This window comes from Periplaneta americana, chromosome 6, assembly GCF_040183065.1.
Source record: "Periplaneta americana isolate PAMFEO1 chromosome 6, P.americana_PAMFEO1_priV1, whole genome shotgun sequence".
NCBI classification, from domain to species: Eukaryota; Metazoa; Arthropoda; class Insecta; order Blattodea; family Blattidae; genus Periplaneta; species Periplaneta americana.
This window is the reverse complement of record NC_091122.1, coordinates 169,555,134-169,580,034: the sequence shown is the minus strand read 5'-3', so window position 1 is coordinate 169,580,034 and position 24,901 is coordinate 169,555,134. Positions and strand designations below refer to the sequence as shown.

At 35.2% G+C, this 24,901-nt stretch overlaps 1 long non-coding RNA gene across 1 annotated transcript in view; it reads left to right on the top strand.

The window, feature by feature from the left end:
• The window catches only part of LOC138702021 (uncharacterized), a 248,757-nt gene extending 233,077 nt beyond the window's left edge, over nucleotides 1–15,680 (top strand). Inside the window, exon 3 of the long non-coding RNA XR_011332770.1 lies at nucleotides 15,604–15,680. This is a non-coding gene — a long non-coding RNA (uncharacterized lncRNA). The remainder of the gene's footprint in view (nucleotides 1–15,603) is intronic.
• Nucleotides 15,681–24,901: the final 9,221 nt, after the last annotated feature.

Here is a 24,901-nt window from a genome sequence, read left to right as displayed (position 1 = left end):
TTACTGCTACTACTACTATTTACTACTACTACTACTATTTACTGCTACTACTACTATTTACTACTACTACTATTTGCTGCTACTACTATTTACTACTACTACTATTTACTACTATTACTACTACTATTTACTACTATTACTATTTACTGCTACTACTATTTACTACTACTACTACTATTTACTACTACTATTACTATTTACTGCTACTACTACTACTACTACTACTACTACTTTTACTATTGCTACATAGTTCTATTTCAAAACCATCCAGGTAATCTGCCAAGCAGGATAGAAACCCACGTCCGAGCCTAAACCCTGACTAGTAATAGACAAACGCTGTACCGCCTGAGCTAGACCTACATCGGTGCCTTAATTTTTTTTTAATTTGGGCATTATATTATCTGTTTTATACACAGTTTGAAATGCGTTGTGGGAGCGAAAGAAATATAATTAAATTAATGGGTTTGTCATGGTATGAAAACTGAACGCAGTTTCTTGTGTAATATTGCGCGTCAGAACATCTGAAATCCTCACGATTGGTAACGGTCTATTAATTCGACGTCCCGGGAACAGAACAGATGTGACACAACTCGTTACGTACCTCCGGTCCGTGTAATTCTGCTGCCGTTGTCACAATTCCACGACGTGCAGCCATTCTTCTTCTACAAGGTAAATATATGCATACGGAGGATGGCAGCTATGAAGACGCTGCGAGGCAAGTCCTGCGATGTTTATCTCCGTAGAGGTCGTATTGACCTCGAAATGGGCAGACGGTACTTCGTACCCCTATTTGCTATTGAACTCGTGACCACTTTGTTCCATACTGATACGATGTCAGTGTAACGTTTACTTCCGCTCTTCGGTATTTGGTGAAACGAGACTGAAATATTGCAAGATCATCTCATTCTTTTTCTATTTTAAAGCTTAATGTGTATACACACATCATCAAGAAACGAAAGCGCTGTGATAAATAAATAAAAAGTAAGTAAGTAAGTAATTAATAAGTAAATAAATTAATTAATTAAATAAATGACATAAATAAATGAAATAAAATAAATAAATAAATTAATTAAGTTAATTAAATAGATTAAATTAAATAAATAAATTAAATTAAATTAATTGAATAAAATAAATAAATAAATAAATAAATAAATAAATAAATGAATAAAATTAAATAAATTAAATTAAACAAATAAATAAATTAAATAAAATAAATTAAATAAATAAGTACGTAAGTAAGTAATTAAGTAAATAAATAAATAAAATAAATAAATAAATTCAATTAAATAAATAAATAAAATTCAATAAAGAAAATAAAATAAATTAATTAATTAAATGAAATAAATAAAATAAAATAAATAAATAAATATGTAAATAAGTAAATAAATAAATAAATCCTATATATAATTTTAACTGGCAATGGAAATTACGGGAAAACGGCTGAACAGATTTTAATGAATGACCCCTCATTTTGAAGCTTGGTATCCAAAGTTGTGCAGATAAAAATAGTAGATTTCAGTGAAACGTCAATTTTTCTGCATAATTTTCCTATTTGCCAAAATCCATCTTCTGTCAGTTTTGAGAACTAATGGTTTTTCAGAACAAAACAAAACACATACACTACAGTAAACAATATTACACGAAGGCCATGACCTGCAGGATTACTGGCATATTTAGAACTCAGATTCTCTGACATCATAATGCGAATATGTCGATCTTCATTTGTGTAACTTTTTTAGAACATTTCAAGACTTACTAAAATAATTTACAGGTCTGATTCTCGGGTGTGTAATTTTCTGATTGCAGCTGTGTATTGCATTTTAAAAAATAGAAAACTTAAAAATGTTTGATGACATTATTACCATTAAAAATTAAATATTATTACAGTTTATGCCATTATGTATTTGTCAGTAATAATACACATTAATGCTATTGATATGTTGATGATATCAAAGTGAAACCTTTTGGGGTTATATAAGTAGACTTAGAGAATATCTTAAATTAAGTCTTAATTTTATAATTTACAGAGTAACGGCTACAGTATATTATATATGTTACCGAAAACTACAAACTTACATAAGATAACAATATTGTTATTAAAATGAAATAAAAAAAAACATTTTACATTTATTAATCAAATGGTGTGGGGTATTTTTAATATAATTAATGGCTCGGCGGTGTAGATAATTATATGTCTGATTCTCTAATTTTTGTAGGATGTAGTGCAGTAATATGGAAGCGGCATTAGTAAATCGAGTCATGCTTCCTATTTTATCTGCGCCTTTAAATTACATCAAAATTAATTTCATATTCCTTTGGTTTAATCCTAGATCATATATACCCAGATTGCTCGGCGTTATAGGCTTTGACGGTAACAACTTTTGTCAAGTTTACTATGCTGCCATCTAGTTGTCACATAAGGAGTCACGTCATAACTCCCATTTGAATTGCATTAGCGACTGTACTGCCATCTCGTGTACGGCAGACGGGTGGCGATCCTGGCGGTTCTCTTCAAATTGCAACCGATTTTAACATAGGAATGAGCAATCTATATGTGATCTGTGGTTTAATCGATTAGATCTGTGATCACTGCCAAGCATATCATTTTGTTGTAGGGAGAACTCAAAGAACTGAAGATGGATGTGTTCAAGAAAAAATATTTGGCTTAAAAAACATAAAGGGGGAAATATTTTAAAATATATTTTAAGAGGATTACACTTTATTGAGTTATTGCATTCCTTTAAATGTTACATCTTCATTATTATGGAAGCAAATAATTTTCAAAATGTCTGATAATATATCTAGAAAATAAATCAGAAAAACTTTTATTTGACTACTAATTAACTAATTTTGCACGATTTGCTGCACAAGCCACTAGTAGTATTATATTTATTTCAACTTTAAGGCAGGCTATTTTTACCATTATTTTGCATGCGATAACAAACTCTCCTTAATATCCTGGAATATACCCGAGGAAGGACATGCAGAAACCCACGTCAAATCTGAACATCAGCCATTCTTGAACAAGAAGTTAGTTTCGTGCATCACTCTAGCGCAGCGTTTCTCAAACTATGGTCCGCGGACCACCTGTGGTCCTCGAGGTCTGCCTTTGTGGTCCTTCAAAAAAGGCAGAAGAAAAAATAAAATTCAAACGAATTGTGTATCACTCTACAGCTGAAAATCTCAGAGTTTGGAAATGACACATGGCAATGGCCTTTCACTTTTTCCCTCAGTACTGACATTGTATGAAATTTATTACCCTATCCGTCTACTGACTTCCCACTCTACTCTCAGCAACAAAAGAGGGATTTAAAGCACTACGAACGTGGTGTTTCTCGCCATCTTTTCCCTGCACATCTGGCGCCTGTAACCCAGCCAGGGACCACCCGAATTCATAACAGAGGACCAAAGTACCGAACCTTTTCATGTATTTATGACTTTCTTAATAGTTTTGCCGACACTCAGTCTGCACATTGAAATGGTCACTTACTGTACGTCGTACACCAATAATACAACTCTGAGGTCACAATTTGAAACTTATTTTCCAAGTAAATATGACGAATTTTCATGTGTTCGTGATCACATTCATTGCGATATTGAAACTAATAAACTTTCATTGAGTGAAAGAGAACAGTTAATTGAACTCTCGAATGAGACCGGACTTAAAATGAAATTCCAAGCGTAAGGTATGGTTAAAAAGAGAATATAGTGAATTGTACAATGGTACTTTAGAGATTATAATTCAGTTTGCTTCTACATATCTGTGTGAGAAAGAGTTTTCATCACTAACTCTAATAAAAACAAAGTAGACTACCGTACCGAAATCGACTCGATGTGTGTGACGATCTCCGACTTAAGCTTACCAGCATACGTTCAAATATAGAACAACTGTGCAAGAATCGGTAGGCTCCTCCACCTCATTAATGTGAGTACCAACATTTATTTATTTTTTTTTTAGTTAATAAGTTAAAGATTATCCAAACTCTAACAGCCTTATTAAAGAAATAAAAATGAATGTTATTCTATTAACATTAGCTTAATTAGTTCATATTAATATAAAATTAGAAAATCCACAAACGAGTAGGGAAAACACGGGAATTTTACTGGAAGCAAGTAAAGAGATAAGTTTGGAAGTAAATCCCGAAAAGACAAAGTATATGATTATGTCTCGTGACGAGAATATTGTACGAAATGGAAATATAAAAATTGGAAATTTATCTTTTGAAGAGGTGGAGAAGTTCAAATATCTTGGAGCAACAGTAACAAATATAAAAGATACTCGGGAGGAAATTAAACACAGAATAAATATAGGAAATGCCTGTTATTATTCGGTTGAGAAGCTTTTATCATCCAGTATGCTGTCAAAAAATGTGAAAGTTAGAATTTGTAAAACAGTTATATTACCGGTTGTTCTTTATAGTTGTGAAACTTGGACTCTCACTTTGAGAGAGGAACATAGGTTAAGGGTGTTTGAGAATAAGGTTCTTAGGAAAATATTTGGGGCTAAGAGGGATGAAGTTACAGGAGAATGGAGAAAGTTACACAACACAGAACTGCACGCATTGTATTCTTCCCCTGACGTAATTAGGAACATTAAATCTAGACGTTTGAGATGGGTAGGGCATGTAGCACTTATGGGCGAATCCAGAAATGCGTATAGAGTGTTAGTTGGGAGGCCAGAGGGAAAAATACCCTTAGGGAGGTCGAGACGTAGATGGGAAGATAATATTAAAATGGATTTGAGGGAGGTGGGATATGATGATAGAGACTGGATTAATCTTGCATAGGATAGGGACCAATGACGGGCTTATGTGAGGGCGGCAGTGAACCTCAGGGTTCCTTAAAAGCAAGTAAGTAAGTAAGTAATATAAAATTAATTTAATTAAATTAATTCTATTTTAAAATATAAGTATATTAATATTATTATATACTACAAAAATGATAAATTTTCTTTCGAAGGGAACAAGAGTCAGGTGGTCCGCGGAACTGTTCTGACTTAAAAAAGTGGTCCCCACTTCAAAAAAGTTTGAGAAACGCTGTCTAGCGTATCCTTGTGTTAAATCAAGAATCCCATTTACCGCCGAACAATATAAGTGCAGTGATGAAGCGTGAAAGTAATGTCTTGCAATTAATGCATACATAATATCGAGCAATTGGCGTTTGATATAACATAAACCCTTGCGGAACATATGGGATAGCCTTAGAAGTATGTCAGGCAATTTCCTAGTTCATTTTATTGCCTATAAACTGATGCACACTTTACAGTTAACAGTCGTATTCCACGAGATGTAGTGCTGACACTGATGGAACACATGTTTGGCTTTAGTTTTACAGTTATCTCCTAGGAACGCTTGGCTGCATCTTTAATACTGATATGCCACTATTTGCGCCTTCGATGAATGGATAAGTAATAACCAAGCCATCTCACCTCTAATCCTCGGACTATTTGAATTTTAGTGTTCCACGTAAAGCAGTTGTATCGTTCACCGCAGTCGACTAACGGTTAGCGTGGTTCAGTGTGAAACAATAGGGATCAGGGTTCAAATCCTGGTTGGAATAAGTTTGCTGTTTGGGATTTCTTCAGATGTTTCCCCGTCAACCAATGCAAGCAGAATTGCTGGGTAACTTTCGTCGTTTGACCTCGGACTCATTTCATCTTTGATAGTAGAAGAAAGAAGAATAAAGTGCATAAGATTTGCTGATGATATGACGTTGTTAGCAGAAGAGGAGACGATACTAAGGGATATGCTACTGGAGCTAAATGACAGCTGTGAGCAGTATGGGATGAAGATAAATGCAAACAAGACGAAGACCATGGTAACAGGAAGAAAACTAAAGAAGGTAAACTTGCGAATACTAAATGAGGCAGTAGACAGTAGATTCAATTTAAATCCTGTCCAAATTCAACCTCGCAAATTTCTAGCGCAATAATTACCAATAGATCCCTATTAGAAACAACAACCAAATTTCATGACTTAAAAATCGATAATGTGTTAAATTAGAAAAATCATATTAAAGAAATTACCCCCAAACTAAATTCAGCTTGTTTTGATATTAGATCTATGCAAAAGATAGTACATATCAATACCTTAAAAACAATATACTTTGCATACTTCCACTCGGTAATGAGTTTTGGAATAATATTCTGGGGAAATTCCACAGATAGTAACAGTATATTTCTATTACGTTAGTATAATAGTCGGTGCCAAATCTAGGGAATCGTGTAGGACTATTTTCAAAAAACTACAAATAATGCCCATGGCTTGTCAGTATATCTTTTCATTAATAATCTTCATCGTATGTAATCGTGAAAACTTTGTAACTAATTCAACAGTTCATAGCATAAATACACGTCCAAAATGACTTTCATACTCCAAAAAGGAGTGCGTTATATGGCAGTAAAAATTTTTAATAGCCTCCCTATCGATATAAAAAATGAAATTGAAAAAATAAAATTATTTAGGACCAAATTAAAGAAGTACCTAATTTTTCACTCCTTCTATTCATGACATTCAGTAACACTTCATGAAAATGATACTAAAACTTTGTGTTGTACTAGTAGACTATATTGTAAATGTCGTCTGTACATATTTCATCTAGACTGTGACTATAAATTAAGATTTTATAGTAGTATTAAGTTTTTTGACTTGTTCCATATTCTAGCTGTAAGCATGTATGAATACCATGGAATGTTAATAAATACAATACAATACAGAGCAAGTGGACAGCTTCAAATATATGGTGTTATATTATAAGCGGTAACATGAGCTGCTGCTAGGATGTCAAAAGGAGGATAGGAATGGCCAAGGAAGCTTTTAATAGAAAAAGGACCATCTTCTGTGGACTCTGGAAAAGAACAAAGGAAGAGACTAGTGAAGTGCTTTGGATGGAGTGTGGCATTTTATGGGGCACAAACATGGTCATTACGACGAAGTAAAGAGAAACGAATAGAAACATTTGAAACGTAGACATGGAGAATAATGGAACGTGTGAAGTGAACAGACAGATTAAGAAATGAAGCTGTGTTGGAAAGAGTGGGTTTAGAAGAATGATGCTTAAACTGATCAGGAAGAGGAAAAGGAATTGGTTGGGTCACTGACTGAGAAGGAACTGTCAACTGAAGGATGCACTGGAAGGAATGGTGAACGGCAGAAGAGCTCGGGGCAGAAGAAGATATCAGATGATAGACGACATTAAGATATATGGATCTTACATCTTGATTACACAACTTTTAACACTGTATCACTTCGGAATATGTATGGTAAGACTTTCCTGTGTTAAATTTCAACGTACCTCCTTTACATGTTTCGACCTATTTATGTGTCATCTTCAGAACTGGTCGTTGTTGGTCTTGGCGCCACTTGTTCTGTTACCTGTGAGGGTGTGTTCGTGTGGTATAGTGCAGAGTCAAAGAGTGTGTGTGTTTTGAAGTTGAGTTGTGTGTTGAGAATTTCGTTGGGGTATGTTTTTGTGTGTCTGTATATTTCATATTGTTCTAGTGTGTTTAGTTTCTGGCTTTTTGGTTGGATGTGTAGTATTTGCATGTCTGTGTTGATGTCTCTGTGGGTGTGGTTAGCATTTGTGATGTTTTCTGCAGGTGTTTTGTAATTTTGTTATGAAATATACAGACACACAAAAACACACCCCAACGAAATTCTCAACACACAACTCAACTTCAAAACATACACACTCTTTGACTCTACACTATATTACAGGAACACACCCTCACAGGAAACAGAACAAGTGGCGCCAAGACCAACAACGACCAGTTCTGAAGATGACCCATAAATAGGTCGAAACATGTAAACGAAGTACGTTGAAATTTAACACAGGAAAGTTTTACCATGCATATTCCGAAATATATGGATCATATGCGGATACAAAGAAGATGGCAGAAAACAGGAAAGATTGGGAATGCTGTGTTTGCCGTGAAAGTCCTGCCCTGGGGTGGAACACTTGTGTATATACCCGGTATGTAAAATTTGTTTTTAATTATTTAGATAAATAATTTGACTGAAAGCAATAAAGTAATTAAATTGGTACATTTCACGAGCTTACAAAGTTTGCAGGTGAAATTGAGACTTCTTGCGTAATGATTTTCTGCTTTTCAGTATAAGAAATCACTCCACTAAAGCCCGTGACACACCCTCACTCCGTCATTATGTCATAGTGGAGTGGAAGTAGAACAGTATCTTCATTTTGCTTTTCGTTGCCTCAGGATTTGAAGCAAGTGATTGATGAATAAACCATGACTGATGATTTTACGCCAAATTGCTTCTAGTGGATGAAGTCACGGAATGTACCTGGCGTTCTGTCATCTCTAACAATGATGTTATTTACTTACAACTGCCTTCCACGCTGTTGACTTGTCTCTCTTGCTGAACTTCTACGTTGAAGAATGAAAAGTGTAGTAATTTGTTCTGCAAGTAACGGGAACGCTAATGTTCGCTACTTCTAATAAAATGTATAGATTAGATTAGATTGTATTATTGATTACATTTTTATGAATTCAGATACATGTGTCCAAAGACAGCTGATTATACAGGGTGATCCGTTTGGGTATGAATGAAATAAAAACACCGTAAAACATTTACTACTGGACTTTATTTGTTGAAACTTTGTGCATACAACACTGAAAAATGGGAGATTCCTCAGAGCTCAACATGACCCCCATTGCGCACCCTACACAACTCATAACGGTGATGCAATTCAGCCCATGTTCGTTGTAACATAAGAGGGGTGATTTGTTGAAAAGCTTGAGTAATTTTTACTCTCAGATCATCAATGTTCCTAGGTTTCTGTCAATAGACAATGTCTTTAACATAACTCTACACGAAGAAGTCAGGAGGGGTTAGATCTGGAGACTTTGGGGACCAAGCCAAGAGATAGCTGCTTCTCGTACTGGATTTCGCCTGCGACCTCCTGCATGTTGGTTTTTTAAACACAGAACCTGTTTCTACAAATATTCGATATCACAACGTTATGAAATCGTATTTAGGTACATTACGTACACCATACTCACGTCGAAATTCCCTTTGAACTCTTTTAATACTCACAAATTTAACATACCAAAGAACACTTTGTGCTCGCTGTTGACTTGTAGTAGCCATTTTAATCATCTACGATTTTCATTTGCCCTTTCAGATTATGTATTGTTGATTGTCATATATGGAAACTCCCATCTTTTAATCATAATATAACCAGCAAGAAATTTTTCCTACTATCATAATAGTTTTATAATAATACATTAATATAATTCATACCCAAACGGATCAGACTGTAGCTTAGAGTGATAAATATGCCTAACTTACAACTTAAACATATGTATACCCGTTACTTATACTTAAAACTTAGTTTCCACGGAAAGAAAATTACATGAAAATCTCTGTTCCGAAGTTGTCATTGAAGAACGTTATGTACAACCGGAGTTTCAGCAATCAAAATTTGTGGTACATCATTCCAATTATGAATGTTTTTACATGTATATGTGAATAACTAAGTAAATTGTAAATTAATTATCATAGACCATTCAAGTGACATACATGTCACATTAATTTTAATATAAAACTGGATCTTTTTCTAAAGGTAAATGAGTTAAATTTGGAGTGCCCCAAGGTTCTATACTGGGGCAAATTCTTTTTAATATTTATATAAATGATTTAACACTGATCATATTAGCAGTCACACTTGTTTATTTGCTGATGACTTTGGATAAAAGGTTTCTTGTAACACTTCAATAAATTTAAACCAACCTTTGCATAATAATTATAGTATAGTATTGTAGTACTGGTTTTCCTCTAATAACTTGTTATTAAATAAAGATAACAATTGTAAAGTTTTGTTTATTGTTGCTAGAGTAAAGATTGATGTTAATACCTCTTTAAAGTTTCTTGGTATTTGTATTAACTTTAGATTAAGCTTGGACGTCTATGCAATATATAGCTAAGAAATGCTGGTGAATATGATAATGGAATGGTGATTGGCTGGAATTATGCTAAATTCTATTATGCGAAAACGGAAGAACCCCGAGAACATCTCCAAACGTTACCTTGTTCGCCATAAGAGTCACTATAGATTTTTCAATGAGTTACCCCAGCCCTGACCGGAACTCTAACTCGGACCGTCTGCTTAAGATTCTGATGGTCTACACCATGTATCCGCCCAGTGATTTTACGGTGTTTACGTGGTCTTTTAGCGGACTCTTTTTCGTACAGCAGTACTCGTATTTACCGAAACTCATTAGAGGTGTTAATTTTTTGTACCTGCTACCGTAATTTAAAATCATTTACAGATGATGAAGCTTTCATCTGGTGAAGTCGGTTGTAAATTTTTTAGCTCTTTTCGTCTGTTCAGAACTTGTCGGTCATTATAACTCTAAATGACCCGTGCAGAGATGGTATCTAGAAACAAGTGGAGCAGAAACGTTGAGGAAATTTGACAATTGGTTTACATTGAATTTACCCAATCACGATTTAAAAGTTGTTACATCATTGCGAGGCAAATTTTCGTCCCTTTAAATTCCTTAACTCTATCCTGAGTTCGATTTTCTGATGAACATCATTCGGTCTCATAAACGATATCCTTTTATTTCGTATCAACGTGTTATATGAAGTTTGATTTTACAAAACGATTATTTTGTGTGATAAATTATTAGTGTAGTACCCATGTAATTTCATTTTTATTGAAGAAAGTAAAAAAGATTAATATATTTTTCTTTATCTTATTTAATTCATTGACAGTTTCCTGCCCAAGGTTAGGTCCTTCACCAGCATTCTCCAATCTTTCCTATTTTCTGCCTTCCTCTTATTCTCCGCTTTATTTGTTTAGACAACTGTACAAAGACAGGTCTGACCTCACAAGTGATACAATGCACCATTTATGAAACAACTGGGCCAGGAGATAATGGGATAAATAGCCAGTTCCTTTCCCCCTCCATTGCATATATCGCTGAATAGTAATATGTACTATTAAAATTTTGTTTTGTAAATAGTATTCTTTGTCTTCTAGGCAATCCCTGTTTAGGGAAAGCTTTTGATAATAATGATTTTACTAATCAGACTTCAGATGTATACAAACAATATTGTTTTTCCTCTGACACGTATAGTCAAGTGAGATGTACTGCCTGTTAATTATAATAGATGTACTTATCAGCCAGAATCCCAATCAGAGGCAACGCTCCTCTTATGATTCATGTATCTTTGTGTCTTCTTCTGCCCCGAACTTTTCTCCCGTTCACCATTCCTTCCAGTGCATCCTTCAGTAGGCAGTTTTTTCAACCAGTAACCCAGCCAATTCCTTTTCCTCTTCCTGATCAGTTTCAGCATCATTCTTTCTTCACCCACTCTTTCTAGCACAGCTTCGTTTCTTTTTCTGTCTGTCCATTTCACACGCTCCATTCTTCTCCATATCCACATTTCAAATGCTTTAGTTGCTTCTCTTCACTTCATCGTAACATGTTTCTATCCCATACAATACCACAATCCATACAAAGCACTTTTAGTTTTCTGTTTAGTCCTTTTTCCGGTTGCCCTCAGAAGATGCTCATTCAAACATATATTGTTTTTTTTTTATTTGGTCCTCTGTTTTTTATTTTAATTATTTATTGTCATTTTATTAATTTTTTCTTATATTATACGAGTATTTTAGTACAGATTAGTTATTTACAGGAACTGCCCTCGAACACGAGCTTATTCAGACTGTTGTAAGCTATGTTTATTCTGAGTCCCTGTTTCAAATCCCGGGATAGGCCAAACTGTTCAAGATTTTTGGTTATTTCCTCGATCATAAATAACTAGGAAAATAGTTACTTAAAAAAGACAAATACAGGATAGGTTCTCACTCCGACTATGACAGAAGTAAGGTCTAAATCTAAAGTTTTACGCATTAACCGATAGATGGCAGCAAAATGAAAAACGCAATGCACCATTCTCAACAAACAGTTGCGATATGACCTCGCGGTTAGAGTGTTAATAAAACGTAAATAAAAAAAGGCTTCTGTTTAAAATACATTATGTGAGAAGCCATGAGGATATAAAATCATCGCTCGCGACAACTAGATTTCGTGTTGTAACTTCAATACAGGGTGGAAGTGAAATAACCTTGTAGATTGAATGGGACGATAGGTTACACGTTAATGAGTAGAAAACCTGTATTACGTTTTGTGATTAAATGCACGGTTAATTAGAAAATTAAGTTGGAAGTTTCAGCAGTCCGGTAACATCGCCGCTAACACACTCTACTCATATACAGATGTAATAGGTCAAAGAATTCGGTGTGTATCGGTAGGTGAGCTGCTATCTGCCAAGACGTTGTAATTAATATACTGAAGGTAGTTGATTTTAAATAATATTGTTATCTATTTGTTACTCTGTAATTTGCCAATAATAGCTATATTTTACATTTTTGGCTATGATATCTATACTTATCTATTTCTCATTTATTTTGATTTTGTATTTTTCATTTATATCTGTATCTGTGTCTTTTATTTAGGTGGTATGTATTTGTCTGTTTTTTTTTTTTTTTCATTTTTCATTTGTATTTACACTTGTATCTTGCATTTGTATCTGTTTTATCTCTTTTTTCATGTTATCTGCAATTCTGTGTTTTAAACAAATATCTGTACCTTCTATTGTAATTGGGGCTTTGCCCTGTTATAGAAATAAATAAATAAACTTTTTCGCATCGTGCAGTGGTTTCAAATTAGTGGTTTTTAAAATTAAATTTACACGAAAACTGTCCACGATATTGAAATACGCCAGAAGGATAAATTATTCTTTATTAAGTTCCTATCGATTCTACACGCAATATAAGCCACCGGTGTGGCTCAGTCGGTTAAGGCGCTTCCCTGCCGGTCTGAAGTTACTCTCGGGCGAGGGTTCAATCCCCGCTTGGGCTGATTACCTGGTTAGGTTTTTTCCGAGGTTTTCTCCAACTGTAAGGTAATCTATGGCTAATCCTCGGCTTCATCTCGCCAAATACCATCTATCACCAATCTCATCGACGCTAAATAACCTCGTAGTTGATACAGCGTCGTTAAACAACCAACTAAAAATACTCGAAATAATTACCGAGTATGAGGTTGTTAAACATTTGGGAAAAACATAAAAAAACTATGAACTTTCCTGTAATATGATAAGTTCTTGTTACATATAACATGAGCAATTCGCTCCGAAAATCTGCAAAGCTATTTCACTTCCACCCTGTATGTGGGCCTGCGGTGGCAAGTGTATAGCTGTACGTTTCAGAAACGAGTTGTGGGGGCTGTCGTTACAAATAGAATGTAGACTGGAGGAAGCTATTCGGGGCTTGATCCTAATTTAATTCTAAAAGGATAGGTAGAATGGCATCCGGTTGTAGCCAAGAATGTCTGCCACACTATAACATGGTGACATTATGTGTTTGTGTGGTGCCACTTTAGGCCTCGTTAGTCCTTACAGAAAAAGAAAGGCGCTTGGAGATCGGATGATGAGTTTACATGTAAGAAGTCGAACAAGATCGCTAGACGGATGTCATTTCCACACACGTAGGCTACACACATACTTCCCGTAAAGTATTTTTATAAACTGGTTACTGCGACAAATGACGCTGAATTATTTTCTCAAAGTCTTATTGCAGTCATTTCCAAATAGATGACAATTATGGTTTATTCTTTTCCGAATAAAGATACATTTGAATTGGTTAAATCCATATTGGATAATTCGAATAAATGTTGTGGAATGCACCCTGAGCACGAGTATGTAGGCCTACTCTTTCTGGGGGTGCTAGAGTGATTTTATATACAGGGCTTTCATTTCAAAACTTCCCAGTCTGTGTAACTAATTATTTAAATTGAATTAAATTTAAACAAAAAAACGCGTCAATTTAGATATTGAGGGGGAAGTCTGAAACAAGGCTTAATTACATTTTAGATTTCACCCCCAACTTCAGTCACCCCCACTTTGAAATTTCAAATAGCACCCCTATATTTTTATACTTAAATATGAAAGAGCATTCTATTGTTTATACACCTCATTCATTTGTTCAGGCATCTTTTGTTTTCTATCTTTCCTTCTTCCTCTTAGTCTCCTCATATGATCCACATTTCTTTATGTCGTCTATCATCTGGTATCTTCTGCCCGAACTTTTCTCCAGTTCATCATTCCTTCCGTACAGTCTTCACAAGGCAGTTGCTTCTTAGCCAGTGACGCGGCCAATATTTATTTTTGTGTTCCCGATCAGTTTCAACATTATTATTCTTCAATCTCTTTAGTACAGCTTCATTTCTTATTTTGCATCTTCGATTCATACACTCCATTCTTCTCCATATCGCATTCCAAATGCTTCTATTCGTTTCTCTTCCCTTGTTCGAATTGAAAAGAGTCACTAAATCATACTATTGAATTCATAATATGGTAATTTTGCCTTCATGTATGTAGCCGGACTTTGTTCAACAGAAGTTGACTGTTAGCGGATGACTTAGTCGAAATAACTTTTGAGGGTGAAGTTCTGAATATGGATTGTTTTCTGAAGTCGTCATTTGTTGATTGTATTGATTCTGAGTAACATTTAAGTTTACAAATGTGATAGAACTTATTTCCGGTAATAGAGAGACAAGAACTAACTTTGATTTTATTTTTTGTGGATTTGATCACCGGAATTCTCTCCTTAATAATTCAAGTGTTGCTTTAAGAGATCTGGGTGGGTATAGACTATATGACAACTTCAAGTGAAACCCCATAAAACACGCCAACTTCTGGAATCTCTCTCTTTCTTTCTTCTCTCTCCCTCGCTCCTCGTCATTCAATCACCAATCACCACCTAAATATGTGAGAGGGTATGTGTGGGCATCGCGACCAATAGAAGAACCACTCTCCAGTACTACCACAATAACGGATTCTTCATTTTTGCCTCGACTGTCGGCTAGGAAGGTTCCATTATGCTATCATTGCAGGCAACTAGTCAACCTTTTAATGCTTTTGTTAGCAGGTTTGACAAACTGTGAGTGGACCTGCAAGTACATAGTGCATAGTGCTCTCTCTCTTCCCCCCCCCCCCCCCGTGCTTTCTCACTTGCTCCTCCCCAAGACAGCCAGCGCTCACGTAGTAACTCGGTCAGGGTTTCAGTTCGATTTGTCAATCTATACATGTACTCATTTGAGATCTGAATATGCTTTAGATAATTCAGACGCTTCGGCGTTTGGAGGTTTGTTGTTTCGTATTTTTGTCTGCGTGATTTCTGATTTCTCATCACGAGAGACAGTCCTGCACACACTTTTCTATAATTTTGAGGAAAACCTTACTAGTAGAATTAAAACAACAACTGACTTGTGACATTTGAAAGCACCAAGGGTTTCCATGGCAACGTCCCTTCCACTCTCTTCTCAGCCAATAAGACCCTAGCACTCCCGTTTCGCTTTCCCTTCTTTCCCTTCACCAACAATCTTGTCACAAAATTAATATCTATCATTCTTATATGTAGGTATACGTCTCAATTTTAAACTAATAGGCCTATCAGCTGCACACATTACAGTATTGGTTGGCTTATATAGATCAAGAAATAACTTAATTCACTGTTGAAGGATGTTTCTTGTGATTCTAATTCCTTTCTTTCTCTCTCTTTTTTCAGGTAAGTGACGCCATTACTATGTCACGTGATTATCCAGACGCTGATCGAGAACAAGTCACAAGTAAGTGTTGTACCAGCATCTCTCGCTGTTTTCGAGTTATTTCTTTTTGTTAGTGTTTTCTGTCTACAAATAACGAACTTACTGTGATATTTTCAAAATAAATACCGGCCTTGTTGCAAACAAATGCCCGTGTTACAATTATTAATCTTGATTTCTTGCCGGCAGAACGTGAGCTGTCGCTTTTGAAATAGGCTGTGTGCAAATACGTTTAGTTTCACTGGATAAGACTCACTTTCGAAAAATAAATAAACATACCAATAAGTAAAAAAGGAAGAATGTCTGAACTGCTGTAAGCTGAGACTTATCTCTTACGACTACTCAGGCGTGAGTGTCAAATCTAGTATCATCCATGAGAGCGTAGACGCGAGTAGACGGTAGATAAGGAGGGATCAGGGTATTCATATTCATATTATTTATTTGCCTGAAGGTACAAGAATACAAGAGAGAGAAAATATAAAAAAATGTGTCAATATTTAAAATATTAAAAGAGTAAAAAATATTAAAATTTAACTAAAATACTACATCATCTTCAAAAAATTCATTCATATTATAAAAGGGATTATTTTATAGCTATCGCTTAATCTGAAATTTAAATTGTGTTTCATTAAGTGCCTTTATATTTGTAGGTATCTTATTATATACTTTTATTGCAGTAATTACATAGCTTGATTGTGTTTTTTGCAACCTGACATGTGGTACATTTAATTGATCATTATTTCTTGTTTCATAGCGATGCAGATCTACTATACTTGTACAATTAGTAATATTCTTGTTTACATACATTAAAAGTTCAAAAATATATAGATTGTAGACTGTCATAATCTTTTCATTTTTGAAAAGAGATCTACATGATAGTCTGGGTGGTGACATTGTTATAATACGAACTGCCTTTTTCTGCAGTAACAGAATGTTTGGAAGGTCAGAACTATTTCCATATAAAAGTAATCCATATCTAATAACACTTTCAAACAGTGCATAGTAAACTTGTTTTAAATAATGTTTGGGAATCTTGTACGTGATACTTCTCAAGAGATAAATTACTCTAGAAATTATTTTACATACATAACTCACATGGCTATTCCACCTTAGTTTAGGATCCAAATACATACCCAGCATCTTTACAGATTCATTTATCAACCATCCAACCAACCAACCATCGAAAATAATTATTGAAGGAAAAGTACTAGACCTGAACAAAAAGTACTAGGGTAAATTTTCTCTCTGTTGGATTCCAAAGTGTCCAAGGTCCATTTTTTTGGGATTTGAACTTCCTTATTCACGTTTTAATGTATCCTTTCCAAAGCTTATATAATAACTGTGTAACTATATTTAACAGACTCTGCTAAGTCTTGACTTAGTGTCTCATATATGTTTTTTTTTCCAAACGGATCTGTTTTATTATATTTCTCGTAACTTGTTATTTGGATTTTCCAGTCATGGTTTCATCGAGCCAGTTTTCTTTAATGAAACTGTAAATTCTCATCGATGCTTGGAAATTCTTCAAAATTACTTTGTGCTGTAACTTATTTCTAACGAGATCTCAAACACTTCTTGAATTGGGAGCCAAAATTGTTCAGTTGTGCAACGAAATTGATGAAGACTTGTGTCGCCGAGTAGTCTCAAATGTGCGTGTACGGCATCAAGAGGTTCTGCATTAAAATTGCAGATATATTGAACACGTACGCTCATAAATAAATCTTTCCAAAGCCTAATGAATGTACATGAACAACATTATTATGCTATTGCAAGAAATAAAGTTTCTATAGAAGTTTTCAATGTGTGAACTTATCGTGCGCCACTCTGCGCCACGAGTGATAGCGTCGTATTAGAGCAGAATATTGTATTAAAAGTATAAGTTAAGTAAAAAAACTGTGTTTGAGCCACAAACAATTAACATTAACTGGTAAACTATATACAGTGCGATTGAAAAGTCTCTCCGCAGCTCTATTAGTTCTAGTAACTCTAAAATACAATCTTGTAGAAAGTTGGACTCCCCCCATTCATTCCGGTTTTACAACCTCACACTCCCAGTCCATCATATGCTTAGTGGCCAGTGCTGCCACTTGAATTCTCTACCAAATAGACTTGAATTCTCTGCCTATTGGATTCTCGGCTACACAAGCACTGCGGAGAGACTTCTCGATCGCACTGTATAAGCAGATGAAATTTTCTTTTACTTTGTTACTTAATGACGCTGTATCAACTAAAGTTATTTAGCGTCGATGGGATTGTTTATAGCGAAAAGATATTTGGCAAGGTGAGGTCGAGGATTCGCCAGAGATTACGTGACATTTGCCTTACGGTGGGAGAAAACCTCGGGAAAAACCTAACCAGGTAATCAACCCAAGCGGGAATCGAAGACGCGCCCGAACGCAACACCGGATTGGCAGGCAGGCACCTCAGCCGACTGAGCTACGCCGGTGGCTTCAATGTAATTTTCATTCCACCAAATCCTTTCATTTTTTCTATTAACATAGGTCGAATATAGAAGTTAGACGTCGAAATATATTGTGTGTGATATAGAATTCACAAAATTATGTTATTTAAAAGGAATACAAGGGACACATATTCCTTTAGGAAGGGAGATGAATCTCTGTCTTCTACCCACAGTGGAATTCGGACTCTTTGCATTTCTAACCGTCTATGTATTTTATTAATATAACTTACGTTTTGTTATGTTGTTTCTTGAGACTTGTAGGCGTATACATATTTCGTGTTTTGAACTTTTGTCAACGCGGTTTAACCTCCATAACAATTCCCGTAGTTGTAATTAAGGACAGTTTCTCAAAGTGCAAAAAGTTATGTGGTCACAAGAAGCAGGCCATTCCCTATTGTGTTACTGCCTGTAAGAGTGCTTGTGTTGTAATTCATCTACTTTTTAATAGGAAGTTTGTTTTGTAAGATATATTTTTTTTTACTTGCCGGTACGTTAATGATTGTTTAACATGTTTAAACACTTCTGATGTGTATTCCAGTTGTATGTCACATGAAATTATTTCACTAAGAACTGGGGTAAATTGTATATCAGCTTGACTAGCTGATCTTGGTTTATGAATTTCCATCCTGATGGCCTGAGGTTCGCCTTCTGTCAGATGATTCTTACCAAATGTTTATATTTAGGTATTAAACAATAAGTTACGGCCCAGAAATAGACTTCTGAATATTCCACCCTGTCCTGGAATCAGAGGTGTTATCATACTTACTTACTTACTGGCTTTTAAGGAACCCGGAGGTTCATTGCCGCCCTCACATAAGCCCGCCATTGCTCCCTATCCTGAGCAAGATTAATCCATTGTCTATCATCATATCCCACCTCCCTCAAATCCATTTTAATATTATCTTCCTATCTACGTCTCGGGCTCCTTAAAGTTTTTTTTCCCTCCGGCCTTCCAACTAACACTCTATATGCATTTCTGGATTCGCCCATACGTGCTACACGCCCTGCCCATCTCAAACGTCTGGATTTAATGTTCCTAATCATTTCAGGTGAAGAATACATGGCGTGCAGTTCTGTGTTGTGTAACTTTCGCCATTCTCCTGCAACATCATCCCTCTTAGCCCCAAATATTTTCCTAAGCACATTATTCTCAAACACCCTTAACCTATGTTCCTCTCTCAAAGTGACAGTCCAAGTTTCACAACCATAAAGAAGAACCGGTAATATAACTGTTTTATAATTTCTAACTTTCAGATTTTTTGACAGCAGACTAAATGATAACTTCTCAACCGAATAATAACAGGCATTTCCCATATTTATTCTGTGTTTAATTTCCTCCCGAGTATCATTTATATTTGTTACTGTTGCTCCAAGATATTTGAACTTCTCCACCTCTTCAAAAGATAAATTTCCAATTTTCATATTTCCATTTCGTACAATATTCTCGTCACGAGACATAATCATATACCTTGTCTTTTCGGCATTTACTTTCAAACCTATCTCTTTACTTGCTTCCAGTAAAATTCCCGTGTTTTCCCTAATCGTTTGTGGATTTTCTCCGAACATATTCACGTCATCCGCATAGACAAGCAGCTGATGTAACCCGTTCAATTCCAAACCCTCTCTGTTATCCTGGACTTTCCTAATGGCATATTCTAGAGCAAAGTTAAAAAGTAAAGGTGATAGTGTATCTCCTTGCTTTAGCCCACAGTGAATTGGAAACGCATTTGACATAAACTGACCTATACGAACTCTGCTGTACGTTTCACTGAGACACATTTTAATTAATCGAACTAGTTTCTTGGAAATACCAAATTCAATAAGAATATCATATAAAACTTCTCTCTTAACCGAGTCATATGCCTTTTTGAAATCTATGAATAACTGATGCTCTCTACCCTTATACTCCCATTCTCTTTTAGGATATTGTGTGGAGGTGAAATTTTCAGTTTTATTTCTCAAATCACCTTCCACCCTTCCTGAGTAACAGTGTCAATCGAGATTAGAAATTTAATTAATTCTGTTCTGGGGATTAGATATAATTAGAAAGTTCCCACTTACAAGGAAACTTACTTCTACTATTTACATATTCTGATAGTGTGTGGCTGATAATCGAACACCGTGCTAGTGATGTCACTTCCGACTCCTCTCACGTTTGATTATAAACTTCTCACAACTTGCTCATCAATTTAATAGGAAGCTAAAACGTAATCGTTTCATACACATTACCAGTTAATTCACTACTGAAAGTTGTAGGCAAATATAATGCTACTGAGAGTAAATGTTACGATCCTTTAAGATTAATTTATTCCTGTGGATCTTTTATATACATATTTAATTGAAACATTTTTTTCCCAAATAACTGTTTTCTTTGGCACGTCATTCCAGCATTCCTCCATTAGAATCATTTCATCGTCTCTTTAGCATCTGTAATTGTAGGAGAAATTAAGGAAAATTATTAATAATAATAGATTATTATATTATTATTTTTATTACTATTGCTGCTACTACTACTACTACTATTACTACTACTACTATTACTAGTACTACTATTACTACTACTATTACTAGTACTACTACTATTACTACTACTACTATTACTACTGCTACTATTACTACTACTATTACTATTATTACTACTACTATTATCATTACTACTACTACTACTATTACTACTACTTCTGTTACTACTACTACTACTATTACTACTACTGCTACTACTACTATTACTACTACTGCTGCTACTACTACTATTACTACTACTACTACTACTACTACTATTACTACTACTACTATTACTACTACTACTATTACTACTACTACTATTACTACTACTTCTGTTACTACTACTACGATTACTACCACTACTACTATTACTACTACTACTATTACTATACTACTACTATTGCTATTACTACTACTATTACTACTATTACTATACTACTAGTATTGCTATTACTACTACTATTACTACTATTATTGCTATTACTACCACTACTACTATTACTACTACTACTACTACTATTACTACTATTATTACTATTACTACCACTATTACTATTACTACTACTATTACTACTACTACTATTACTATACTACTACTATTGCTATTACTACTATTACTACTACTACTATTACTACTACTACTACTACTACTATTACTACTACTATTACTGTTACTACTACTATTACTACTACTACTACTATTACTACTACTACTACTATTACTATTACTATTACTACTACTACTATTACTGTTACTACTACTATTACTACTACTACTATTACTACTACTACTACTATTACTACTACTACTACTACTATTACTACCACTACTACTACTATTACTATACTACTACTATTACTATACTACTACTATTACTACTACTACTATTACTATACTACTACTATTGCTATTACTACTACTACTACTATTACTACTACTATTACTATTACTACTACTACTATTACTGTTACTACTACTGTTACTACTACTACTACTATTACTATCTCCTGGCTTAGCTGTCTTATGAGTGATACCTTATTGTGTCACTTATGAGTTTACAACCTGTCGTGAAACAATTGTCTAAGCAACAAATATAATAATAATAATAATAATAATAATAATAATAATAGTAAATAATAATATAATTATCATAATCAGCTTCAGGGATTAGAAAATAGCAATGTCAAAGGACGCTTTTAATACAAAAATGAGCAACTTTGCGGACTTCTGGAAAAAGAACTAAGGAAGAATAGTGAAGTGCTTTGTGTGGAGTGTGGAATTGTATGGAGAAGAAACATGGACATTACGACGAAGTGAAAAGAAACGACTGGAAGGATTTGAAATGTAGATATGGAGAAGAATGGAGCGTGTGAAATGGTCAGATAGAATAAGAAACGAAGCCGTACTAGAAAGAGTGGGTGAAGAAAGAATAATGTTGAAACTAATCAGGAAGAGAAAAAGAAATTGACTGGGCCACTGGCTGAGACGAAACTGTCTATTGAAGGATGTATTGGAAGGAATGGTGAACGGGAGAAGAGTTCGGGACAGAAGAAAATTTCAGATGATGGACAACATCAAGATACATGGATCATATATGGAGATTAGGAGGAAGGCAGAAAATAGAAAAGACTGGATAATGCTGGATTTGCAGTGTAAGACCTGTCCTTGGACAGATCAGTATGAATGAATGAATGTAGTGTAGATATTCTAACTATTGTGATAGGACTTGTTAATATAAATGTTACCTTTAAGACAAAAAAAGAATTGCAAAAAAGTTTTGGAGATCTTTGGTGATATTAAAAAAAATCAGTTTGGTACAAATCGCAAAATGAAAATTTTGAAAATTTGCAATTCCAAAAACTTCTTATGCAGGAAAAAATTGTTTTTCTTGTATATTGAAAAGCAATTTTCAGACATCAAGCATACAAAATTTCATGAAAATAGTGCTTAAGGAAATGGAGGGATAAAGTTTATAAATCATTTAAATTTTTAATGGTGGGAGGTGTATGTAACCTTTTGAACAACCATAAAATTCGTAGTATGACTTTCTTCAGGGAGAGGGGGAAGGAAATGTTGTAGATATGCGGCACGTAAAAGAACCCTGTCCCTGATAGACAGATTGAGGCAAATTTTGTGGGTCATTTTTCGGACATGCTGAAATCTGGAGGTAGCAAAAAAGGCCCATCCCAGCCCAGTGTCCGAGGTGCGCATAGGTTTGTCCAACTCTTCACCACAATCCACTCCATCCAGAGTACTTTCAAATGTCTTGAATATTTAGAGTTCTTAATGGTGAAGTATATATTAATCGCTCCACCATTGGTAATCGAGTCTCTATAACTTTTTGTAGCTAAGGCGCACTGCGTGAAATGTTATTTTACCGCCTCCAGGGAGAAGAGCGAAGCAGTGATACGATACTCGGCTTTTTAGAATCGTTTTATCGACACTTAACATTTTAAGTCTCCCGTGAAGTTCAATGATCGCCGGTTAAGTGCTGTAAACTGATGACTCGACCCTAATTGTGAACATCCGCTGTAGTGTCACTTCTTTCGGGATAGAAATATTTTTGTTTTCGAAGATTTCCCTTTCACCTAATCATGGGCCCGGATCCAATGTCCCGGTTGAGTGGCACGCAACGCTCTCTCCACGACTTCTTTGATGGAATTATAACAGTCCTAGCTACAAGACGTTAAATAAATACGCACCACGACGTTTGGTTTTTCTGGTAGCATTTGTATAAATAACGTCTTTGAGCAGCACGAATTTTGAAGGGGAAATTAGAGATTTGTTTTCTTTCCGCTGAAGCTGTACGTGCATCCTTTTTTCATGCTAGCCTGTGTTATCTCAAGCAGCTTTCTTGCGTCATGTAGACTGCAAGATCAGAAGTGTTCTAGTAAAATAAATATCAACAACGGGAGAAAATAGTGATCACATTTTATTTTAATTTCACAATTTTTGTGGTGGTGGTGGTGGTGGTGGTGGTGGTGGTGGTTGATAACTGTATAAACATTATTTAGTTTACATTAGGCCTACATGATAATAATTATTATATTTGTGAAATGGCTAACTTGCGAAATGTTATAAATCATAATATCATCTAAAGTCTCATTAGTGTAATAATGTTACTATTCAGCGATGTATGCAATGGAGGGAGAAAGAGAACTGGCCGCAATAACTCATTATCTCCTGGCTTAATTACCTGATTAGTGTTGCCTTATTTTTGTCACTTGTGAGTTTCAGACCTATGTTCGGACAACAATATTCAGTAAGTCAGGTATTTCTAATTACTAGGAATCACGTTATTATTTTATTTGTTCTTTTTTAAGTTTTCCTATAGTTCAAAACGTGTGAATGGAGGAGTAAGTTATTTGGGACAGGATCATACACGAAACAGGTTCTGAGGGGTATAGCAGTCGGGGTAGTGAATGAGGGGTTCGCCATACCCGCCTATTTCTTCTGCTCCTAGTATAACGATAATAGTACACTATCTACCAAAAAGTAATTGGACACTGTTTTTGCGCATTTAGAACCGTGGTACCACCTCTTGTTGCTATGACATCAGCCACCCTGTCAGGCATGCTCTGCACTAGTTTGTGTAGGATATCCACTGGAATGCGTCGCCATTCCTCTTGCAACATGGCACTCAGTTGGACAATGGAAGTTGACCGCATTTCCCGAGACCTCAATCGCTGGTCCAATTCGTCCCAAAGGTGCTCAATGGGATTGAGATCAGGACTCCATGCAGGCCAGTCCAACCGGTGAACATTATTGTCTGCATACCACTGCATAGTAGACGCCAACTTCCATTGTCCAACTGAATGTCATGTTGCAAGAGAAATGGCGACGCATTCCAGTGGATATCCTGCACAAACTAGTGGAGAGCATGCCTGACAGGGTGGCTGCTGTTATAGCAACAAGAGGTGGTACCACGAGGTTCTAAAGGGGCGAAAACAGTGCCCAATTACTTTTTGGTAGATAGTGTATATTACGATACAAGAATGAGAAGTGCTTTTTACAAAATGGAGGGAAAGTTTTAAAAACGACCAGAGCGAGTTTTTCAGTTTCCTCGATTTTATAATGCACTTTACAAACGTGTATTGTACAACATTTTTTGCACGATCATATTTTTAAAATTGCAAATACAATATACTTTGCATTGAAAATTTAGAGCAATATTATTCCAAAGCCTTCGCAAACCTGCACTGTAATGGTAGCTAAGTAACAATGAGTGCACTGTAATGGGTCTATTTCAGTATAGTTTTATCTTATGTAGAATGGTTTCCCTAGCAACAAGTTT